The sequence below is a fragment of the Lutra lutra genome, chromosome 8 (genome assembly GCF_902655055.1).
Source record: "Lutra lutra chromosome 8, mLutLut1.2, whole genome shotgun sequence".
NCBI classification, from domain to species: Eukaryota; Metazoa; Chordata; class Mammalia; order Carnivora; family Mustelidae; genus Lutra; species Lutra lutra.
The window spans coordinates 62,386,258-62,410,944 of NC_062285.1; positions in this window are offsets into that span (position 1 = coordinate 62,386,258).

Genomic DNA, 24,687 nt, shown 5'->3' on the forward strand with positions numbered 1-24,687 from the left:
GGAGTGTGTTTTCTATGCAGATGAGCTCTTTAGATCTCCCTTCAAGATAACTTGCCGTGAGAAGTTTACAGGATCTACCACAGCGCTCATGCTGAGGCCACATTCTCCGTGGGTGGGACAGCTTTCATGGTGGGGCCCTCCAATGACCTGGATGGGACTTCTCCAAGCTTTAGGGCAGCTTGAGGTTTTTTCCTTCCAATCTTCCCTTCCCCCTTTCCTTGCACCAGTGCCAGACCTGCATTATCATCTGTAACCTGCATCGAGAACATGGGTGTTCCCTCCCGAAAATTGTTTACAGGTCTAATTCTGTCTCGACAGCTGCTTCTCGGAGGATTTAGACACTTCTCGGAGGATTTAGACACTTCGTTGGTACTAGGAGTGGTCTGAGGAAGCAGTAAGCTGTGGTTGGGCTGGGTCATTTGCTGCTGGCAAGGAAGGCCTCAGCCTACGTGTAACTGTTTTCTCTTGCTCCTGTAAAAAAATAAAACAAAACAAAAAAACAAAAACGACTGCAAGTTTAGTTGCTTAAAACAACACAGACTTATTCTCTCAAAGTTATGGAAGCTAGAAGTCCAAAATGGGTTTCACTGGGCTAAAAGCAAGGTGTGGGTAGGTCTGTGTTCCTTCTGAAGGCTCTAGGGGAGAGTCTGTTTCCTTGCCTTTGCCATCCTCCAGGGGCTGCCAGTATTCTCTGGCTTATAGTCCCTTCCTTCATTTTCAAAACTGGTGACCTAACATTTTCCAATCCCTCTTTGACTCTGACACTCTCTCCCTCTTAAAAAAAATGATATATATATATATATATATATATATATATATATTTATTTATTTTAGAGAGAATGTGAGTCGGGGGAGGGACAGAGGGAACCAAGCAGACTCCTCACTGAGTAGGGAACCTGACAAGGGGCTCGATCCCAGGACCCTGAGATCATGTCCTGAGCCAAAACCAAGAGTCTGTCTCTCAACTGACTGAGCCACCCAGGTGTCCCTCCCTCTTTCATTTATAAGGACTTTTGTCATTACACGGGACCCACCAATATGCAATTCAAGATAATCTCACCATCCTAAGATCCTTAGTTTAATCACATCTACAAAGTTCCTTTTATCATGTAAGAAAACATATTTACAGATTCTGATTTTTTGTTTGTTTGTTTGGGTTTTTTTGGTCAGGGTGGGGAGCATTATTCTTTTCTGCCTAATATCGTGTAATATGTAGGGCACTGATGGCATACAGTAGCAGCCCAATTGCTAAAAATTTCACTGTTGGTGACCTGGGTGGGTGGGAATAGCCTTGATGATTCAGATATTTGAAATGCAGTGGGGTGGGGTGTGGGGGAGAGGAACAAATGCATATAAGCGCCATGGTTTGGGTTGGTGTTTAGAGGTTGTATTAATGCCCTGCAGAGAGATAATGAAAAGCTGAGAGCTATTAATACAGCACTAAAGCCTAAATGGGAGAGCCGGCAGGACTCTCTATGGGAGTTTCCAAAGACACCCTACCTCCTCAGTGGAAGCTTGGATGTAGTTGAGGAGCAAGTGTGGGACTCAGTTTAAAGCTCTAGCTACCCCTAAATTCTCAAACCAGGTCTAGAGTGCTAAGGTCAGGGTCCTGGTTGGGAAGACTTGGGACCCTGATATAGGAGATGTGGGCATCTACCTTGATGCCCACAGGCATCGTGACTCTGTAAACTCCTCTGAACCCACAGGTTTTCAGTCCATCCCTCTGTATCAAGATCAAGCCTTCCTCTCATGTAGGAAGGCCCTGCAGAGGCTCGCCTCCCCAAGGCAGCAGGCGTCCCTCTAAGGAATTACCCCTGCTGCCTCTCTTGAATGCCAGGACCATAGCTGGGTTAACTCCTAGGAGAATCCAGCTGGGATGTGCTAGGCTTGATAAGAGAGGAAAGAGAGTCCTCTCCGCAAAGACGAACTAGCATGTGCTGGCAAAAGCAAGGACAGTATGCCTGGGAATAAACTTTGATAGGGTCTTAACCCAGGAGGCAGAACATAACACTAGATGAGCAAGAATTCACAGACTTTAGGAAACTATCTCAGGATGTGAGGTTTAACACTGCCTAAGACCACAGGGGATGGGGCAAGTTTACTGCTTAGGGAGGCTCTTAGGAACCTGGGCTGTGGCTGGTGGCCCAGCTGGTGGCCCATCTGGTGGGTCAGGAACCTGGAAGGAAAAGAATGGGTACTATTCCTCAAGGAAACTACCAGTGCCTTGGTGGCAATTCATGTTGAGTCCCTTCCATCCTAGAAGGGCCAGTATTTTGTCCCCACAGGGATAGGTAACTGATTCTCTGTATGGGTTTGCCTTTCCTATCTGCAAAGCTGTAGCCAAACTCATTTAGGGGCTTACAGAATGTCTGACCCACAGGTGCAGAAGCCTGTACAGACAGCATAACACCTGACCCCATTTTGTAGGAGATAAGTCCAAAACAGTTGACTTGAATATATTTCTGCAATGTATTGTTAAGTGCAAAAAACATATAGACAGTGTGATCCCATTTTTGAAAAACCAACAATAACAACACTACTTTATATAGGTATTTGTTTGTGATTCTAGCAGCATGGAACTGTTATGAAATTATACATACCAGATCATTAATGCTGGCTACATGAGACTTGGGATGAAACAGAGGGATGTCTGGTGGGGGAGGGGGCATGGGAAACAGGGAGTAGGAAGAAGTTTAAAAAAAAAAAACCCTGCATTTTTAGAACCTATTCATGATGAAAAAGAATATTATGGTATTATCCCATTCGTACAAGTTGCATGAAAGATGGCCACTAAAAAAGGAATAGCGGTTATCTTAAAGTGATAGGATTCTAGAACATGCCAGCTTCTATCATCATCTGTTGCTTTTTGGCAATCCCTCAATCTTATATATTGAAACCTCTGTCCCTTAACCACTCTGGTTTTCAGTGTTTTCATCTGTGAGATAAGAACTTTGTGATGTGCAAAGGCAGTAATAGAGTTTCAATATTTCAATTTAATTTAAACAGTTTAATTCAGTACAAAGTAAGAAAAAAAAAAGATTGAATGTATACTATGTGCCAGGTAAGTTGCAGAGTGCAGGGATAGGAAGATGACTAAGACATGGTTTTATAGCATAGAGGGTATTCTTAGTGCACTCATGCTGTTCTAACAAAAACACCATAAATGGGGCAGCCTCTAAACAACATACATTTCTTCTCACGGTTACGGAGGCTGTGAGTCCAAGATCAAGATGCTGGCAGATACAGTGTCTGTTGCAGACCCACTTCCTGTTCATAGACGGCTGTCTTTTCTCTAACGTCACGTGGTGGAAATGACAGGGGATCTCTCTGGGGTCTCCGTCATAAGGGTGCTAATCCCATTTATGAGGGCTCTTCCCTTATGACCTAATCACCTCCTAAAGGCCCCACCTCCAAATGCCATCAGACCCAGTAGAGAATCACATATGAAAACAGATAAATTTAGCATATGGGAAGTGCTATAAAATAGGTATTACAGGGTGGTATGGGGTCTCAGGTTGTAATAAGGGGACAGAGTTTGGCAAGGGTATGTGATACTCCATACCCCCACCTCAAGAAATGTCCATTTTATGATCTCGACTATTTTAAGAAAAACAGTCCCTAAAATAAAGATGAAAAAGTCGTATGTCAAAATCTTGACAGTTATTCCCCTCCTGTACTCTCTACTGTTTTCTCCTGTTTCTTTTCGGTGAGGGTTTAATAAATAAGTTTTATCTTATTTTGGTTGGATTATATCAGCTCAGAAAGGTAATACTCCTGTCTTACATGTGTGAAATGCTCTCTAATGAATCTAAATGAAGAAAATGTATCAATTTTTACTTACATGGTCATCATGGTAACTCGAGTATTTAAAAGTAGAGAGCTCATGATAGACAACTAGTAAAAGGTATCCTTAGCAGCAAACGTTTGGAAGCTACCAGGCAAGAACCCAAAGATACTTTCTGGCTCTGGGATGCCATGGAGAAAGCCCCTCACGTTCCTCTACGTGCACCCCTTTGACATGACCTCTTCTAAGAAAAGGTGTGTGGTTGATCTGACAGTTACCCATTGATCTCACTGCCAGGTTTTCACGCCCTCGTAGAAGCTTCACAAATCATGGAAGCCCACATAGCTATTTTAATTCCTTTCCCAGCGCAACTGTAAGGGACTGGAATTTTATGTGTATAGAAATGGAAGCCCAGGAGTCAAAAGATTTGTCCAGAGAATTTCAGAATTAGGATTCGATCTGGAAACTCTTAGTCTTCTTCATCCATAAGCTGTGAAAAGAGCTTTAGAGCTGTTGATGAGAGTCTGTCTTTGCTGCTGCTAATGTTTCAAGGGCACCTGGGTTCCTGTTCAGGCTCTTGTGCTATCCATCACCTACCTGGCCCTAGCCTCTCTTTCTGGTGTGTTGTATGACACCTGCTTCCTTTGCCATAGTACTCACATGTTCATGAGAATCACATAATGTTTATCTTTCCCAGTAAATGATAAGATTTTTTAAAAAGATTTTAAAATTTATTTATTTGAGAGAAAGAGGACATGAGCTGGGAGGAGGAGCAGAGAGGGAAAGGGAGGAGCAGACTCCCTGCTGAGCAGGGAGCCTTACTCGGGGCTCAATCGCAGGACCCTGAGATCATGATGTGAGCCAAAGGCAGATGTTTAATGGATTAAGCCACCCAGGCACCCCAAACTATAAGATCTTTTTCATTACTTTACCCCAATGCCCAAGACGGTACCCGACACAGTGACTATTAAGTAATGTATAAATTAATAAAAAGGTCTGTGTCTTTGGGTCACATAATGGCTAACACATATTAAGGGCTTATTAAGTGCGAAGCACTATTCTAAATGTTTTACCTGTATTAACTCATCTAATTCTCCCAATGAACCAAGTTGGGGGGTATTATGATTACTCAGTATTACAGCAAGGAAAGTGAGGTTCATTAGCTTGTGAGGTCATGCAGGCAGTGAGTAGTAAAGGTGAGACTTGAACCCAGTCATCTGATTTTGCAGTCTGTGCTCTTAACCACTGTTCCATGTTGCTTTTTGATTCATTTAACCTCTCTACATCTCAATTTTTCTAACAGAAAAGTGGCTTGAAGTATCTACTCACTGGGCAGTTGGAGGCGTTAAAAAACAGAAGTATACATGAAGATTTGTACACACTAAGGTATTATGTTTTATTATCATTAATGTTATGTGCAGTTGCTAATCTCCTTAGCCATCAAATATCACTTTCATGCCAAGAAAAATCAAATATTGTGATTACAAAAACGTACTGCTGGGTAATTGATAATAGTAGAGGGTTACAAACTATGGTTTCTTAATCTTAACTATTTTTAGACTTCCTGAATGACTTTAGGGAAATAATTTCTTGTTACCTTGTTGGGTTTCATTTCCCCATCACATAAGGGTTCTTTGCTGCCTGCCCAGATCTGTTCATCAATTACTTGATACGAAGCATGAAGTGTTTCTTAGAGTACTGGGGAGGTGACTGAGCAAGGGGACTTAGAAATCTTAGCTGAGAAAGGAGAGAGTCTCCCCCTAGTGTTCGTCTTTGTGCAGAAGAATCTGAACCCTACCTCAGGCTCTTGGTTTAGTCTCATTCTCAAAATCAGAGTGTGATTTTTGGAGCTAGAAATTCAGAGTTCCAATCCTACAGCAGCAGAAATGGGAATTTATGTAGCATATTAAGTGTTTTATGTAAGGTAGGGATGAATGTAAACATGCATGGCCAAGTAGCTGTATATTCACAGATGGGCTCCCCATTTGTCTTTGAATCATTTTAAGATATTGACCCTTTGCTAGTTCAAGATGATTACTCCATGACCCAGTCCAGGGTTGACGAGCACCCTGGGAATAAATAAAGAAACTAGTTTTCATTGGGTACATACTAAGTGACAAGTTCCTTAACAACCATCATCTTTTCAATTCACAGTAACTTTTGGTTACTGTGAATATGGTTATAGTATGTGGTTACAGAATGTGGTTACCACTCTACTATTTTTTTTAAAGATTTTATTTATTTGACAGACAGAGATACAGAGATCACAAGGAGGCAGAGAGGCAGGCACAGAGAGAGGGGGAAGCAGGATCCCTGCTGAGCAGAGAGCCAGAGGTGGGGCTCGATCCCAGGACCCTGGGATCATGACCTGAGCCAAAGGCAGAGGCTTTAACCCACTGAGCCACCCAGGTGCCCCCACAGTAACTTTTAAGGCAGGTATTAGTATACCCAGAGATAGGAAGACCAAGGCTCAGAGATCTTTAGGAGCTTGCTCAAGTATTACACATTGTATGCATGGTTTAAGTGTACTATTCAAACCCAACTCCGAGACCCATGGCTCTGTCCTTTACACTTTGTGGCTCAACCTATGGACCCTGGCTTCTCAGGGGACCCCTGAGGGTGTCTCAACATTTCCAGCCCCCACTGAGTAGAGGTCGACACTTCCTGTTTCTGTGGATTCTTTCCTTGGTTACTTTACCAGTACTTGTATCCATAGCTTGATGGTTAACTGGATAAATTGTTAATGTTATTATTCATGGATAACATTTTTGTTGATGGATAATAATTATGGGGAGTATCTTGACCTAAGAGAGTGGTACTATAAATAGAATTGTAGGAAACTAGACCTGGGCGTGGCATTATTTAAAAAATCCTTGTTTTAAATAACCTTATTATTTGGAGATCAAATCTTTCAAAACCTCAGTTTATGGTGGCAGAATAGTAAAAGTGATGTTTCCTGGTTAAAAAAAAAAAAAAAAAGAAAGACTCTCGTTACATCTTAAATCATGGCTTTTTCACTCGACATGTGAAGCCTGCCAGGCCAGTAATTTATGATGGGCCTATGCATTATCTTATATTCTCTTCACAATTTCATATTTAACTGGAAGTGGGGGAGTGAGGGGAAGGGAAAGGAGGGGAGATGCTCTTTGGCAAATGGCCGGTTCTGTGAGCGAGTTTTGGTTTTCGTGGTTCTGTAGTTATGTCGGTGAATGAAGCAGCCCATTCATATAGTCCCGACTAGTTATAAGCTGGTATTGAGTGATGACCAATTACAAGTTATTCACATTTGGATCGATATCCCAGACGTGAGCTCATTAACCCCAAGTCCTATTATCTCACACATGTGAAGCAGATTGTTTTTAATGTGATGACATTTTCACTGTCTACAAACCTGAGTTCTGATGTAGTAAAAAAAAAAAAAAAAAAAAGCCTCAGCAGATAGAAGCAGAAATGAGCAGCTGCGTTGATATCCACACAACCTGTGAAATGACATGTGTCAATTAATACATGTCTGCTTGCGCTATTTAGGGGTTCAGCCTCAGAGTCAATGACCTTGGTGAATCTCCTAGACTTTTTCTTCTTATTCTGCATCTCCTTGGGATTCCAGCTCTTCCTCGCATCTAGAAACCTCTCCTCTTTTTTGTCTATAGATGATGAGTCCCTGTCTTCAGGCAGTTTCTTTATTTTCCAAGACATTGGTCTTTAGGCCTGTTGTTGCTACGGCTTTTATCTATTTTAATCCTCTCCGAGTCTCTCCATAACAATTTTAATTAATGGGCAGATTTTCTTTATGGAGAGAATGCTCATACTGACTCTTAAAGATATATCATTGCAGTAATTAGAATCATTTATTCATATACCATCCCATTTTCCACCTTTGCAAGAGCAGTCAAATTTTTCTGCAAACCCTTATCTCTGCAGCCAATGAATTGAACCCCAAATTAACTCTGAATTACATGGCTGCATCTTACACTTATCTTTTGTTTAGGGGTCCGCTTTGAGGCTGGCTGCCTGAACATCCCCTCTGTGGTCTTCAAGTAAGGGGGGGGAAAGCTTTGACTTTTTATTAAATATACTAAAACAAAAACCAAACAAGAAACATTGACTATTTTCTTCTGGTCTGACTCATGATGTCATCTCAGTGGTATAAAATTTAAATTTTGATCAAATTTAAAATTTGATATTATAGGATCACGTTTTCCCCATCTATAAAGTGGAGACTACCTTTCCAGCGTACTCACACAATAGCTGTAAATATTAAGTGCATTTGTAAAGTGTATCATGCTATATAAAAAATAAGTACATATGGACTTATCAATGGCTCTCTTTTGCCCCCAGGCAAACTTAGCAATGTCTGGAGACATTTTGGGGTGTCAGACCTGGTGGGGGGAGATGCTCCTGGCATCCGGTGTGTAGAGGTCTGTGATCTGCTAAGTATAATGCGAGGAATAGCCCCTACACTGAAGAATTATCCTGCCCCCAAATGTCCATAATGCCAAGGTTGAGGAACCCTGAATAAAAAGACTGTGATACAAAAAGCAGAACTTAAGCCTTGTTCAAAAAGCATCCTCTCTCCTGCTCCTCTCCCATGTCCATTTTCCTAACTAATCTTTCTCTGTGGTGGGCAAGCTGAATGAGGTAATGAAATGCTAATCGGAAGTGCCACTCCTTCTACAGGTCATTAGATGGAGGAAGCCAATTTGATAGACACTATTTTTAACCTTTCTTATTAATTAAAAAACATCATGTAGATAATTTTTAGTGGCTGGAAGGGTCAGGGTGAGTAGTTATTCTACGCTTTTATTTCTGTTCTCTAGTTTATCTTTCAGTACAATACCTCGTCATTAAAGAATAAAATTCTAGAACCTGAGACGGTTGCCAGAGACATGACTTAGGTCCGTGACTAAGTCACTGAAGACAGACAGTGTCTAGATTCTTCCCCTGTTAATTGCTGTCCTAGTAACAATGATAGGCAGCAACAATTGAGCGTTTATATGGGTTCAGGCCCTTTGTATGCATTACCTTATTTTGTCTTCACAACAATCCCAAAAAATAGTTACGTCATGCTAGTCAAAACATTTTTAAGAGCTTTATTTAAAAAAAAAAAAGTTTAGAGGGATGCCTGGGTGGCTCAGTCAGTTAACGGTCTGCCTTTAGCTCAGGTCATGATCCCGGGGTCCTGGGATTGAGCTCTGCATCGGGCTCCCTGCTCAGTGAGGAGCCTGCTTCTCCCTCTGCCTGCTGCTCCCCCTGCTTGTGCTCTCTTTCTCTGACAAATAAATAAGTAAAGTCTTAAAGAAAAGTTTAGAAATAGAACTTTCTACAGTTAAAGCTTGTGTCTGCTGCTTGTTCAGTTCTCCTAAAATGATCAGTCAAGCAGTCAGTATACACAGAATTTCCTATCTGCAGAGCTCTTTGGGAACTCAGTGACATTTCTTTCAAAAAACACGAGCTTTAGCTTGAACAGTATAGCCCAAATCTTTGTGAACACTGTAGTGTTCACCAGTAAATGGTCTAATGTCTGCTAATACAATAATGGTTATGTAAATCTTGGAATAAACCTTGGTATATTTACACAGATTATCTCAATGCGTTGAGTTTTACGAGTAGGCTCTCAGTGGAACAGTGCGTATATTATGATAAAGTTATGTTGAAAATAGATCTACACATTCTTCAATCCAAGAATTGCTATGTGGAAGGATTTTTGCCAAATTGTGAATTATGGTTATCTTTGGGGGTAAGATTATAGAGAAACATTTTCTTTCTCTCTATGATGTAAATCTTTTGTAACCATGTATCATTCTAAAGAGCAATAAAAATATTTCTATTTAAATATACAATAATAAAAGCTAGTAGCTCAATATAGTTTATAGCAAAGTGGGAATAATAAACCACATAATAGCTAATATTAAATGCATGCTTAGCCTGTATCTGGTATAGTTCTAAGCATTTTACACACATGAACTCATTCAGTCATCACAACAGCTCCATGAGATTCGTCCAGTTTTTATTCCTGTTTTATAAATGAGATATAAACGAGGAAATGCAGAAAAGGTAAGTAAGTCACCCAACGTCACAGAGCTAGTACTTGGTTGAGTCAGGACCGGAACTCAGGCAGGTCAGTTCCAGAGCCGATACGTTGAATCTTTATCTGAAAGTGCCAGATGAATGACACCAGTGAGGATTCTAGAAAACTCTGGAGGGGAAAGAGCTTGAGGTCATTCTGGGTTCTCTGAAGGTGATCACTGGTTTCCTACCAGACAAGAAGCAGGGCAGACGCAGTGGCTAGGGTACCTTTACTTTGCCCTCAGTACCCGAAATAGTGTCTCCCCCCTTACAGACAGCAGGTATTTGACAGGTACTTACTGTATTTAAAGTTTGTAGATATCCTAAGATTAATCTGTTTTCTGGGTGTGATTAGACCCATTTCCATGACATTTCACAGACGTCTTCATGTGGAAAGAGGGTTTGACTGTTCTGTGCCTGGTCAGAGGTGAGAGGGCATGAGGTTTGAGAAGGCGTGCATTTTGTCCATCATGCATCGTGCATTCCTGAGCACCTGCCACGCTCAGGCGGTGTTCCAGGGACACAAGACACACAACATCTTGCCTTTCACAGTGTTTACATCTCAGTGGTGAAAGCTGTCAGAAACAAATACACAGGAAGACACCAGGAACACAGCGACCAACCCTTGGGGACATAACAGCGCTGGGGGTTTTGAAAGTTACATGAAATGTACATTTTGTAATAAATTAAAGTGTTACTCTAATAGATAACCAGAAGGGAAAAGTTCTTACACCAGGCAAGTTACTGGTGTTGTATTATTAAAACAAGCAAATTAAACCTAATGGCACCAGAGGGAAAATGATAAAAATGATTTTCTGGTCACGTGTTATTAACCATAATAAAATAAATAGAGGAATGGTAAGTGGGGAAAGGGCTGGGTTGTTTGTCCCCTCAAGGCAAGGCACAGTTAGAGAAGAAACCTGCTTCTCCTTCCCAGCTTAACTCTTTCCTGGGCTTTCCATAACACCCAAAACTGTGTTTGCGCCTTTGTATTCCAAGGGGCCCCGGAGTCCACCTTAACTGATTCTCCCTCAAGCTTCAGAGTTACTTTATGTTGTCCTTGGAGATAGAAAATAAGCTTTTACCTCTCGTCTGGATTCATTTTCAAAAATGATTCTTGGAAATGAGTTTTCCTTAGACACATTTATATATAATGACAGGCTAATATCTTACACACCATTACTGTATGTAATAACAGTGTGACAAAACTGACAAGAACTAGACTATAGATGTAAGGCAATTAGCTGTGGAGGGAGAGTTATCCAGCAGAAAAGATGAGCATCATCACACTGTGGTGACTTAATGGTTACTAAGTGATAAATGTGGCCATCTCCTGAGGCAAAACTTCAAATAAATGAAATTTGTCCTCACAGCCCTACTTTTCTTCTTTGGCAAATGCTTTCCTGTTGCCAAGTCTTTCCTACCATGGAGGAAAGTCCTGGCCCCGAGCCTAACTCCTAGTCGGTGATCAATAACTCTTATTGAATAGATGGATGGACTCACTCGCCAAAAGGTGGAAGGAGCTTTTCACATCACCCATTTAAGTCTCCGAAAGTGCTTGTGACAGGAATGAAGTGTTAATGATGGGATTTTAGGGATTAGTGAGGAGATGGTTTTAGATAGAAAAGACTTCTCTCCAGTGCTCTTCAGCTCCTTGTGCAGCCCAGGGTGTGGGGAGGGGCGGGGGGGTGAGGAGCAGACTCTGGAGCTGGACTGTCTCAGATTGTATCCCCGTCTGCCACTTCCCAGCTGTAGGGTCTTGAGCATTTTCCTCACGCTTGAAATGGGGCTAGTCACCCTATTGACCTCACAGGGCTGTGTAGAGGATCATAAGAGATAACTCAGATAGCTAGAGTATAACAGACTCGAGCTCTCCTTCGGTGATGTCGCACGTCAAGAGGAGTCATGGGTGACTAAGGTTCCAAAGAGAGTGAGTAGCCAGGTGTGGATGGAGCATTTCCCATCTGTGACCAGGTACAGGGCTTACGCTGCTCCTTTTTTCTCCTCACTCTCCCCTTCTTGTGAAAGCCATTTCCCCCTGTTGGATAGGAGAAGAATAACCTCCTCTTACTTGTCCTACTGCTCACTCTGCTTGGTCACACTGCCTCCTTGCTTTTCCTCAGACATCCCAGCATGCTCCCCTGGTCAGGCCTCTGTACTAGCTCTTTCCTCTGCCAGGAGTGCATGTCCCCAGATGTCTCCAGGGATGATTCTTGGACCTCCCTTGGTTTTTGCACAGATGTCACCTTCTAGTTGAGATTCACTATGACCATCCTGTAGGAGTTGCACCCCACTTTCCCACACTCAGGATTTCTGCTACCACTAACCCTGCTTTTCCAGTAGCTCTCACCACTTTTTAATATGCTCTATACTTATTATGTTTATCACTTCTGTATTTGTCCCTTAACTGGGAGGTAAGGTCCTAGAGGGCAGGAATTTTTGTGTGTTGGGTTCATTGATATAACTCAAGTGCTACAATCATAGGCACTGAACAATCTAATGGGCACTGAACAAATGTTTGGTCAGTAAATGGATGGTTGAAACAAATGAATGTATTGCAAAGCAATTGTAAGTAGAAATGTAAAGAAAAACCACAATCCTTGCAATTGCTTAAGCTAGGAAATCGAGGATTCATCTTTGGGTCCTTTCTCTTCTTCCCTCTCCTTATCCAACTGGTCATGGCCCTGAGGATTCTCCCTCTGAAATATTCTTCACCTACTCCCTTTTCTCTGTTTCTATAACTTCCATATCATTAATTCTTACTGAATTCGTTAAAGCCAATCTTTTTCTACTCCTCCAGTTCCTTGCTACATTCTGAGCCGATTGTTTATGTAAAGTACATGCCTACTGAGGCCACTCCAGTATTGAAAAGCTGGTTAATGCCTCCCTGTTAACCCAGGATGAAATCCAAATTGACCCTAATCTAACAGCTCTGCCATTAACAAACCCTGTGAGGTAAGCATAATAAGTACCCCCACCACCCCTGCCCACAAGAGATGTCCATGTTATCATCCCAAGAAACTTTGAATATGCCAACTTACATGGCAAATGGAAATAGGGTTACAGTTGTAACTAGGCTGATAATTGACCTTAAAATAAGGAGACTATCCTAGGTATCTGGGTGGACCTAATATAAACACAAGGGTTCTTTTTTTTTTTTTTTTTTAATGACTGAGGCACCCAGGTGCCCCAGTGTCTGACTTTTTTTTTTTTTTTTTTAATTTATTTGACAGACAGATCACAGGTAGGCAGAGAGGCAGGCAGAGAGAGAGAGAGGAGGAGGAGGCAGGCTCCATGCTGAGCAGAGAGCCCGATGCAGGACTCGATCCCAGGACCCTGGGATCATGACCTGAGCCAAAGGCAGAGGCTTTAACCACTGAGCCACCCAGGTGCCCCAATCACAAGGGTTCTTAAAAAGCAGAAGATAGAGTCAGAGTCAGAAGGAAGCATGACTACAGAAGGAGGCCAGAATGATAATATGTGAGAAGGACTTGAACAGTTGGTTTTGATGATAGAGGAAGGAGGCCACAGGCCAACAGTACGGACAACTTCTATAAGCTGAAAGACAAGGAAATGGATTCACCCCTAGATCCTTCAGCAGGGAACATTGCCCTGCTGACACCTTGATTTTAGCTGGGCAAGATCTGTGTCAGATTCCTGACCTCTAGAACTCTAAGATAATTTGTTTTGTTTTAAGCTAATTTGGGGCAATTTGTCATAGCAGCAACAGAAAACTAATACACTGTGTAACATTTTTGCCTCTTTGGGCTGAGCTCTTTGAGGTTATGCTGTATAATGGGGAGAAATGATACTAACCTTCTGAGGCTACTGTGAGGATTAGAGACAATATTTACAAAATGCCCAGTTATGCCGCACACCTAGTAGGTACTGAACAAATAATAGTTGTTAGCTCTTGTCATCATGTCCTTCTAAGCCACAGGTCATTTCCGAGGACAACGAATCACTCACTGTTTGCTGTGCCCACAGGGTAGAACCCAAAGCCTGCCTAGTAGATTTCTTCCTCCTTTGTAGGCCCTCTCTAGACAAGTTTCTCAAATGCCACTCTCATGCCAGGCAAATCTAATTACCCTTTCCCTGTGTCCTCAACTCTATGATTCATACAATAACTACGTGAAGTAGGTATTGTTATTCCCAGAGGCTGGGACGAGGGTGAGGCAAGCAAGATGCCTCGGGTACAAAACTTAAGGAGGCGCTCATTCTTAGGTTTATGCAAGTGTTTTAATGTACCTTATCCCAGTTCTGGTCCTGATTTGTCCCATTTTATTGAAAAGAATCCAGGTTCAGGGAGATAAATTATCTTGCTGGTAGGTGGCAGGGGGAACAAAGTCTATATTCCTATTTTGCAATCTACAGATTCCTAGAGCAAAGCCTGGTACACAAGCTTTTGTCAAATGAATGAACCGAGTTGGTAGGAGGGTAGCACGTTGGCCTGATATTTGATGTAGTAGTGGTGGTGGTGGTGGTGGTGGTGCTGCTGCTGCTGCTGATCATGATGATGGTGATGGTGGTGGTAAATGCCCAACCTTTGCCATCTGTACACTGTGTGCTAGACACTGTGTTAAGTGCTTTGCATATAATTCTCCTCATGGCAATTCCATGAGTTAGGCACTATTATTATCATTTTTATTCTAATATGAAGAACTGAAACTCAGAGAAATTACCCACACAGCCTGAGGTCATACAGCTAGTATTCATTAAATCTGGTGTGTGAACCGGAGCAGCCTGGTTCAGGAGCTCTTAAACTTGATTTTGACAATCTCATTTCAAAGCATTGATCAAATATTTTGTCTATCTCAGAATAATCAAAGGCTGGTTACCCCTCTAAGGGTTAGCTCTGAACCTTCGAGGGTCTAAAGGTGTTTCAAAACCTTTCTAAGGAAGATAGCTCTGTCCTATGTCAGCAGGGCTGATACGGGAATGAGATATTTAAGGAGGCATTGAAGCTGAAGGAGACAAACTTAGGATAGCAGACATGCCAACCCTGTTCTTGTGAAGTGTGTTTACTCATCTGTTATGAGCTCACTCTAATGCAACTTTACTTTTGGTGTAATAAATTGTATTAACTTTATGCTTGAATGAGTTATCTCTCAAAATAGAAAAATGTGTATTTCCAGGAGTCTTCTTTCATTTACACATGGAAGTCTATGGGAGTTTAAAAAATGGATTTTAAGAGCCTCAGTGATGGCTAAGAAATTGCTATTTCAGTCTTGAAAATTGCCTTTTCTACCAGAAACACTGAGCAAGGAAATCAGGCTATCTGATCTTGCTGGATTGGAAAAAATTACTCAGGTGCTGAGATGGCCTCTAAAATTTAATCCCTTTCCCCTGGCCCCTGATGTTATGAAAGAAATTAAACCTCAGATTCCCTCATCAGAATTCCTAATAAATAGGAAAATACAAGAAGCTAAATTAATTCTTTTAATGAAAGATGTCTCCCAAATGTTCTAAGCCTTTTTTCTCTGTTGTGGTGAGATCCCAATAACTCTATTGAATAGTCTATTAAAAATTGGGAGCCTAAATAAACTCATGAGTTTAGTGTTATCTTTCTGTATACAAAGAGTGTGATCTCCCATCTTTGGACCACAATTACTTTGCTTATGTTCAATGACAAGAAACTGTAATGATTTTGTTTTAGCCCTTGTAATTCAATTAGTCCAGGTCCAATAGCAACACTCAGTCATTCTTTCTTTTAACAGCCACCTAAAGTTAGTTGAACTCTCCTTTACACACAACTGAAAAGTCAAAGATCTTCTCCAAATTCTCTCCAATGTGAGAAAAAGTGTTTGGATTCTCATGGTGCCTGCCTTTCACCCTTGATTGCAAATGTCTGCAGTCAACACAATTTTTTATCTCTTCTTAGTCATCTGTCAGCTATTGTCCTCACTTTCTAGTGCTCCATTCCTAGCATGTTCCTTTTTTCCTCTTTTACAAAAGGCCCTCTAACAATATTATAGAATGTAATGGACATTTACTCAAAGTCAGAGACTCAGTGGGAGATTTTAGCATAGAACAAACAGTAAGCAATCCAAAAGTAAATCTTAGAATTTCCAAATAGGATGAGGAAAGCCGGGAAGAGTGTTAGTCTCAGTAAGAAACAAATAATTGACAAAGTCATAAATTTTCTTAAATCTATCAGAAAATTCTGATTGATAGATTGAGTTCATTGGACAAACAACTGGCCTAAAGTCCAAGGAAAGTAGAGGGCCCCCAGGGAGGGGCATTTGATAGGAAGAGTTTAGTTAAATATTTTAACAAAGTGCTAAAGGCTAGGGGTGGACTGTGTGAGAATATAAAACACTCAGGTGTCTCCTAAACAAGGAAATCCATATCTACCCATAGGCCCTTTACCAATGCTCACAGAGAGATTAGGGGCAGGGTGAGAACCTGTAGAAAGCCTACCTCAGTGATACAGGCTTAGAGAAGGGAAGCAGCTGCTTTTGTGGAAAAGCCAGGAAGTTTGCTTGGATCCTCTTCTCTTAGAAGAATGAAAGCCTTAAGACAATGTGGGGACAGCAGCGAGGCCTGAAACCCCTAAGGTATGTGAGGACCCAGGCAGCTGAAGAGTGGATTAAAGGGGAAACAAAAACCCCTCCATTTGAAGAGAAGGGGCAAGAAACCATCAGACACTCAGGACAGGACATTAGAGGTCCTTCTGCTGCTATACCTGGTGAGAGGAATGATCATTAAGAAAGTCTTACCTCTGAGATCCTAAGACTGGGACTTAGGACTGAGATAATAAACAGCCCCCCTCTCTACCACTACCACTTCCATAGATGGAAAAGCACCGAGTAATGAGCAGCAGCAGCCTTCTGGGGGAAGGCAAGTCTTTTAGGATGGAGCAGGAATGTTGAGAAAATCATCCCATTAAAGTCACCCTCTCCATAAATACAAGGTAATGCCAGAGGAGTCTGAAGCAAGTGGTGTATTGAAGATAACCAGAGCAACATCGGAACCCAAACCCAGTTCAACTCCTGACCTGACTGACTACCCTCCCCAGCCATCTATCACTCCTCTGCCCACCAGACACATACACAGACTAGCAGAAGAAAAGGTGTATCCATTTCCACTTTCCAAACACAAATGCTATTTACCTCAGACTCTAGTGAGCTCCATATGCTGTCTGGCATTCAGTGAAAAATTACAAACATGCAAGAGAGAAAAGTTACTCTCAAGAGACAAAATAATAAACACAGTCAGACTCTGAGGTGACTCAGAACTATTGGATGGGGAACTTAAAGCAACTATGATTAATATGTTAAAGATTCTTTTGGAAAAAGGGTATAATATGCATGATCAGAAGGTGGTTATCAGGAAAGACATGGGAACTATAAGAAATCGTCAAATGAAAATACTGGGGGGAAAAACATAGTTCCTGAGATAAAGAATGCCTTTGACAGACTCATCAGTTGACTTAGTACATCTGAGAAAAGAAATGGTGAGCTTGAAGATAGGTCAACAGAAGATCCCTAAACTAAAATACAAAGAGAAAGGGGGTGGAGAGAAATAATAAGAACTGAGCATCTAAGAGCTGTAGGACAATATCAAGCAACTTAACATGATTTTTGGAATCTCAGAAGGTGAAGAGAGTGAGGATGAGAAAGAAGAAATATTTGAAGAGATAATGGTTGAGAATTTTCAAAAAAGTAATGAAAGACATGAAACCAAGAAGCTCACAAAATGCCAAGAAGGGTGAAACTACAACTAGACCATAATATTCAAACTACCAAAAAAATCAATGATGAAGAGAAAAATCTCAAAGGGAGCCAGGTAAATAAAACATACCTACATACATAAAAATAAAACTAAGAATTCATAGATGTTTTCGTTTACTAGAGCTGCCATATTGAAATAGCACAGACAGGTGGATCAGAAACCAGGAATTTATTTTCCCACAGTTCTAGAAGCTGGAAGTCCAAGATTAAGATGCTAGCAGAGTTTGTTTCCTCTGCAGTCCATCTATTTGGCTTGCAGATGGTTGCTTCTTGTTGTGTTCTCATATGGTCTTTCTTCTGTGTGTGTGTGTGCATGCATGTGTGCGTCCCTGATGTCTCTGTGTTTCCACATTTCCTGTTCTTAAATGAAACCAGTTAGATTGAATTCAGGCCTCCCCTAATGGCTCATTTTAACTTCATCATCATTTTAAAGGCTCTGTCTCTGTAATATGGTCACATTCTGAGGTACTATGGATTACGGTTTTAACATATGAAATTTGGAGGGATGCAATACATCTCCGTTAACACTAGACCAGTTATCAGAAACTATGCAGTCTAGAAAACAATGTAGTCTTTAAAGTGCTAAGAGACAAAAAAGCCAACCCAGAATTCAATGAAAATAGCTATCAAAAATGAAAACAAAATAAAGAATGAGAGAATTAATTACCAGAAACCTACATTGTAAGAAATGTGAAAGGAAGTTCTTCAGGTTGAAGGAATATTGTACAAGATAGAAGCCCGAGTTTGCACAGAGAAAGGAAGATCTCTGGAAATGTTAAAATAAAAGTAAATGTGAAAGCCTTTTTTTTCTTTTTTTAAAATTGTTTTAAATGTAAAGGACTATCTATAAAGAAGCAGTAATGTAGTTTGGCTTAAAAAAAAAACAGGTGGAAAAGTCAGATACATGAACATAGTAGCACAAAGATGGGAGGAACAAATTAGGAGTATACTATTGTAAGGTTAGTTTCTTCTATAATACATGTAGCAGTATTATTTGAGCTTATATATAATAACCCTAGGGTAAGCACTAACATTATTTAGAAGGAGATTTAAAGAGGGTGCCTGGCTGGCTGAGCTGGTAGAACACATGATTCTTGATCTCAGGGTCATGGGTTCAAGCCCCACATTGGGCATGGAGCCTACTTAAAAACTAAAAAAAATTAAAAAAAGAGATTTAAAAAGAGCGAATTGTGGAGTTATAAAACAAAAGGAAAAAAAGCAGGCAAAAAAAGGAACAAAGAACAGATGGAACAAATAAAAAACAGCAAGGTTGCTGACTGTTACCCAATCATATAATTAATTAGATTAAATGTAAATGGTCTGAATATACCACTTTAAAAACAGAGATTGGTAGAATGTTTTTATTTATCTAAATTAATAAATTTATATTGAAGTATAATTGTTAGTTTCATGTGTACATTATAATAATTCAATAATTATATATATTACTCAGTGCTCATCACCATAAGTATACTCTTAATCCCCTTTGTTTCACCCAATCCCCAACACAACTCCTCTCTGGCAACCACTAGTTTGTTCTCTGTATTTTAGAGTCTAGGTTTCTTTTTGTCTCTTTTTTTCTTCATTGATTTGTTTTGTTTCTTATATTCCACAAGTGAGCGAAATCATGTAGCATTTGTCTTTCTCTGCTTGAGGTATTTCACTTAGCATTACATCCTCTAGGTCCATCCATGTTGCAAATGGCAAGATATCATTTTTTCTAATGACTGAGCTTTATATATATATGTGTATTTATATTTATACACATGCACACATATATATACACACACAGATATACACATACATATGTACATAAATACACACACACACATATACATGTATGTCACTTTTTTTTTTTTTAAGATTTTATTTATTTATTTGACAGATCACAAGTAGGCAGAAAGGCAGGCAGAAAGAGAGAGGAGGAAGCTGGCTCCCCGCTGAGCAGAGAGCCGGATGCCAGCTTGATCCCAGGACCCTGGGATCATGACCTGAGCTGAAGGCAGAGGCTTTAACCCACTGAGCCACCCAGGCGCCCCTGTATGTCACTTTTTAAAAAATTTTATTTATTCATTTGTCAGAGAGAGAGAAAACACAAGCAGCAGGGGGGAGCTGCAGGCAGAGCAGGCAGAGGGAGAAGCAGGCTCCCTGATGCAGGACTTGATCCCAGGAATCTGGGATCATGACATGAGCTGAAGGCAGATGCTTAACTGGCTGAGCCACCCAGATATCCCTATACCACTTCTTCTTTATCTGTTTGATAAACAGATCTATTTGATCTATTGATCATCTATTGATGGACACTTGAGCTGCTTCCAGATCTTGGCTATTGTATACAATGCTGCAATAAACATAGGAGTGCATATATCTTTTGAATTAGTGTTTTTATTTTCTTTGGGTAAATACCCAATAGTGGACTTATTGGATCATATGGTAATTCTATTTTTAATATTTTGAAGAATATCCATATTGTTTTCAACAGTGACTGTAGCAATTTGTATTCTGACCAACAGTGAATGAATGTTTCTTTTTCTCCACATCCTCACCAACATTTATTATATCATGTCTTTTTGTTTGTAACCATTCTGACAAGTGTACGGTGATATCTCACCATGGTTTCAATTTGCACTTCCCTGATGATTAGTGATGTTGAGCATCTTTACGTGTGTCTGTTGGCCATTTATATGTCTTTGGAACAGTGTCTATTCAAGTCCTCTGCCCATTTTTATTAGGATTATTTGTGGAATTTTTGGTATTGAGTCGTATAAGTTCTTTGTATATTTTGGACATTAACCTCTTATTGGATATACCATTTGCAAATATCTTCTCCCACTCAGTAGGTTGCTTTGTTGATTTGTTGATGGTTCCTTTTGCTGTACAAAGGATTTTTAGTTTGGTGTAGTCCCAATAGTTTATTTTTGCTTTTGCTTTCATTTCCTGAGGAGACATGTCTAGGAAAATATTTCTATGGCAGATGTCAAAGAAACTACTGCATATCTTTTCTTTTAGGAGTTTTATGGTTTCAGGTCCCACATTTATATCTTTAATTCATTTTGAATTTATTATTATCTATTGTGTAAGAAAGTAGTCCAGTTTTATTCTTTTGCATGTAGTTGTTGAGTTTGCCCAGTACCATTTATTGAAGATACTGTCTTTCCCTGTGTGTAATTCTGCATCCTTTGTCACACATTAATTGACCATATAGGCATGGGTTTACTTCTGGGTCTCTATTCTCTTCCATTGATCTATGTGTCTATTTTTGTGCCAGTACCATACTGTTTTGATTACTACAGCTTGGTTGTATACCTTGAAATCTGGGATTGTGATACCTCCAGTTTTGTTCTTCCTTTTTGGGGTCTTTTGTGGTTTCATACAAATTTTAGGATTATTTTTCTAGTTCTGTGAAAAATGCTTTTGATACTTTGATAGGCAATGCTTTAAATCTGTAGATTGCTTTGAGTAGTATGAATATTTTAATAATATTGGTTTTTCCAATCCATGAACGTGGAATATTTTTCCATTTGTGTCTTTTATTTTCCTTCATCAATGTTTTATAGTTTTCAGAGTATAAGTCTTTCATCTCTTTTGTTAAGTATAGTCCTAGGTATTTTATTCTTTTGGCATTAATTGTAAATGGGATGGTCTTCTTAATTTTTCTTTCTGCTACTTCATTACTAGTGTACAGAAATGCAACAGATTCTGTATATTAATTTTATATCCTGCAACCTTACTGAATTCATTTATCATTTCTAGTATTTTTCTTTATTTAGGTGGAGTCATTAGGATTTTCTGTATATATAGTATCATGTCATCTGCAAATGGTAACAATTTTACTTCTTCCTTAACAACTGGAATGCCTTTTTTTTCTTACCTGATTGCTGCAGCTAGGATTTCTAGTATGGTGCTGAATAAAAGTGGTGATAGTGGACATCCTTGTGTTAGTCTTGACCTTAGAGCAAATGCCAACAGTTTTTCACTGTTGATTATGATGTTAGCTGTGGGTTTTTCATATGTGACTTTATTACATTGAGGTAATAAAAAAATTCCCTCTAAAGCTACTTTGTTGAAAGTTTTTATCATGAATGGATGTTGTAATTTGTCAAATGCCTAGTTTCATTGATCTTGTCTGTTGGGTTTTCTTTTTTTTTCAGACTCTATTTCATTTCTGTCTTTCTAATCTTTATTATTTACGTCCTCCTACTCACTTTGGACTTTGTTCTTCTTTTTCTAGCTCTTTTAAGCATAAGATTAGCTTGTGTGTTTGAGATTTTTCTTGTTTCCTGAGGCAGGCTTGTGTTGCTATGAACTTCCCTCTTAGAACAGCTTTAGCAGCATCTCAAAGATTTTGGATTGTTGTGCTTTCATTTTAATTTCTATGCATACATTTCTTTTCATTTCCTTTTTGATTTATTGTTTGATCTATTGATTGTTTAGCAGCACATTATATAGTATTTATGATTTTTTTGGTGTATTTGTGTATTTGTGATCTTTCCAGGTATTTTTTGTGATTGATTTCTAGTTTTATGCTGTTGTAGTCAGAAAAGATGCATGATATGATTTCAACTTTTTTGAATTGTTTTATGGCCTAATATGTAGTCTATTCTGGAGACCGTTCCCTGCATATACACATACAGAATGTATATCCTGCTGTTTTGGCATGGAATGTTCTGTGTATAACTGTTAGGTCCATCTGGTCCAATTTGTCTTTTAAAGACATTGTTTCCTTTTTAAAAAAAATATATATTTTATTTATTTATTTGAGAGAGAATGAGCACAACGGGAGAGTGAGAGGGAAAAGCAGATCCTTGCTAAGCAGAGTCCAATGTGGGGCTCTATCCCAGGACCCCGAGATCATGACCTGAGCTGAAGGCAGATGCTTAACTGACTGAGCCACCCAGGCGCCCCTAAAACCTTTGTTTCCTCATTGGTTTTTTGTCTAGATGATCTATCCATTGATGTAAGTGGGGTGTTAAAGTGCCCTACTATGATTGAATTACTGTCAATTTCTTCCTTTATGTCTGGTAATAGTTGCTGTATGTATTTAGGTGCTTCCATGTTTGGTACATAGATATTTCAATTGTTATATTCTCTTGTTGAAGTGTTCTCTTTTTGATTATGTAATGTCCTTCTTTGTCTCTTAGTACAGTCTTTGTTTTAAAGTATATTTTGGCCAATATAAGTGCTGTTACCCTGGCTTTCTTTTCACTTCCACTTGCATGGTAAATGATTTCCTACTCACTTTCAGTCTGCATGTGTCTCTAAATCTGAAATGAGTTTCTTGTAGGCAGCAGGTAGATTGGTCTTATTTTTTAATCTACTCTATCATCTTATGTCTTTTGACTGGAGCATTTAGTCTAAAGTATTTATTGGTAGGTATGTATTATTGCCATTTTGTTACTTGTTTTAAGGTTGATTTATATGCTGTTTTCTCTTGCTCTCTTCACTTGTTGGTTTGATTTTTTTTTTTTTAGGGTTATGCTTGGATTCCTTTCTCTTTATTTTTCATATGTCTATATTTTGGTTGCCATTAGGTTCATATATAACATAAGTATGTTATATATATATATTTAGGTTCATATATAACATCTTATGCATAAAGCAGTTGATATATAACATGTTATGCATATATAACTTCCAATGCATATAGCAGTATATTGATGGTCACTTAAGTTTGAACCCATTCTAAAAACACTAAACTTTCAACCCCCTACCCTTTTTCTGTATATGATGTCAAACTTGACTGATTTAATTGATTTTACTGCTTTTGTGCTTTAGCCTCCAAACTAGTGGTAATAGTGATTAATCTACTACTTTTATTATATGTTTACATTTACTGTGAAAATTTTTTCCTTTAATAATTTTTTTACTTCTATTATGGCCTTTTCTTTTCATACAAAAGATTGATTCCTTTTAACGTTTCTTATAAGGTTGCTTTAGTGGTGATGAACTCCTTTAATTTTTACATGGGAAACTCTATCTTTCCTTCTATTCTGAATGATAACCAAGTAGGTTTTCCTGATTGCAGGATTTTTCTTTCAATACTTTGACTATATCATGCCCATTTCTTCTAATCTGCAAAGTTTCTGCTGAAAAATCGGCTGATAGTCTTGTGGGGTTTCCTTGTATATATCTGTTTTTCTCTTCTCTTGCTGCTTTTGAAATTCTATTTATCACTGTGTTTTGCCATTTTAATTATTATGTGCTTTGGTGCAGACCTCGTTGGGTTGATTTTGTTGGGGGCTTTCTGTGATTCCTGTTTTAGATGTTTGTTTTCTTCCCCAGATTAAGGAAATATTCAGCTATTATTTCTTCAAATAGACTTTCTGACTTTTTCTCTCTCTCTTCTCCTTCTGGGATCCCTATAATGCAAATGTTATTACACTTGATGGCGAGGTTGATTTCCCTTAGCTTATACTTATTTTTTATTATTTTTTCTTTTTGCTGTTCAGCTTGGAAGATTTCCATTACTCTGTCTTCCAGATTGGTGGTCTGTCTTCTTCTTCTTCTAATGTGCTATTGATTTCCGCTGTTTAAAAAAAAAAATTCTGTTATTGGGCTCTTCATCTCTGTGTTTTTTTGTTTTTGTTTTTGCTGTTTTAATTTTCTGTCTTTCTGTTGAAGGTCTCACTGAGGTCCTCCACTCTTTTTTCAAGTCCAGTGAGTATCTTTATGACCACTATTTAGAATTCTTTAATAGGCATATGCTTATCTCTATTTCATTTAACTCTTTTGCTATGGTTTTATCCTGTGCTTTCATTTGGGACATATTCCTCTGCCTCCTTATTTTGTCCAAGACTCTGGGTTTGTATCTATGTATTAGGAATGTCAGCTACATCTCCTGATCTTGAAAGTAATGGCCTTTTGAAGAAGAGGTCCTTTGGTGTCCTGTAGTGCAGTACTCTTTATTTACCAGACCCACACACTCCAGGGGTGTCTCCTATATGGGTTGCACGTGCCCTACTGTTGTGGCTGAGTCATATTTGCCATCAGTCCAGCTGGCTGCAGTGGTCTTCTTTGCCTGTTGTGGGCACACCAGGCAGTGTTTGATTCCTGTGCTATTATGGGAGTTGTCTGGGGCTGCTGTGGACTTGTAGTTGGGCAATG